General features: G+C 49.4%; 1 protein-coding gene across 1 annotated transcript in view; it reads left to right on the top strand.

Moving 5' to 3' along the window:
- WDR1 (WD repeat domain 1) overlaps window positions 1-1272 on the top strand; it is a 51942-nt gene that overhangs the window by 30144 nt on the left and 20526 nt on the right. The gene's annotated exons all lie outside the window — the stretch shown is intronic.

The raw sequence follows: 1272 nt of genomic DNA, 5'->3' as shown, positions 1-1272 counted from the left end.
AAAGAGAGTTAGTTGTTCATGGAGGCAATTAGCCACACATTCCATTTCCTCCTATTCCTAGCTCTCTTTCTTCCTCTGTTGCTGCAGGCGAGTAGAGACCAACTGTTATACCATGGATGGCTGCTTGCAAGCTTTTAAGACCCCAGGCACTACATAATGAACTGAGAGATAGAACAGAAGCAGTAAACATGATATTAGGCCAGTTAACTGGGATGTCCCGTGAAACCATGACCCTAAACCTCCAAACCAAGAAACCAAGTTTTCATCATCTTAGAACCATTCTTTTTAAATTGGTCCATGGGGTGGGAGGACCTCTTTATCCCTGCTTCTGCTGAAGATGGCTATTGGTCTGGCCTGGACCTGATCACATCTGTGAGCAGGCAGGGACAGCCCCCGAAGGAAACCGCTGGACAGAAATGGTGTTTCAGTTGCCTCTTGCGTTATGGGTTGAGCAGTGTGGAATAAAGTCGGCTGTTTTAATATGATGAGAGGGGAAGCCCAGGGTTGCTGTTGTCCTTGGGGCTCAGGCTGCGTCACCCCTGGCCAGCAAGTGTCCTTGTGTCCTCTGCAGGGTGAGTGACCTGGACCCCAGATCTGAATCGTGTGACTCCTTGGGGTGGGAGCTACTTCTCCTCGGGGAAGACTGCCTCACTTCACTGGCTGCATGTTGGGCTTTGAAGTCGAGAGGTTGCCTTGATTCTGGCTCCCTGGTGGCCTTACTGGAACCCTGGGCATGGATTTCGTCCAGGCCTGGGTTTCCTCATCTGTAAAATGGGTGTAATTCACCTTGAAGGGCTATCTTGAGCATTAGAGAGAATGGACAGTCAGACACAAGATATTCCTTCCACACCAGGAGCTCATGTTTTAACATTAAGTCAGTGGTTTACTTGGGGTTGGGGGTGGGGGTTATGCATTGAGTTCGTTTGTTTTTCCTGAAGGTGAGGTTTTCATACCCAGAGGCCTTTACCCTCCACCCCCTCAGAGTTAAGAGATAATAGTTACTGAGAGTTGGCTGTTTGGGAAGCACCACCTGCAGGTGGGGAGGGAGGTGCAGGCGTAGGGGCAGCTTTGCATTGGGGGTTTTTACAGGCTCATTCTCTGATACCCACACTTCCTCACTGAGAAGCAAATGATTCATCTACTGACTCAGGTCAGAGCAGTCACTTCTGCGGGCCATTTTTCCTCAGTGTCACTCAAACCCTTATTCCTGAGGAAGGTCGTGACCACGCTTCACATTCTTTAAAAAGTCGGCTGTTACACTCAGAAAATGCC

The sequence above is a fragment of the Trichechus manatus genome, unplaced genomic scaffold, assembly GCF_000243295.1.
Source record: "Trichechus manatus latirostris isolate Lorelei unplaced genomic scaffold, TriManLat1.0 scaffold00150, whole genome shotgun sequence".
In the NCBI taxonomy this organism is placed as follows: Eukaryota; Metazoa; Chordata; class Mammalia; order Sirenia; family Trichechidae; genus Trichechus; species Trichechus manatus.
This window is presented reverse-complemented; position numbering and strand designations above follow the sequence as displayed.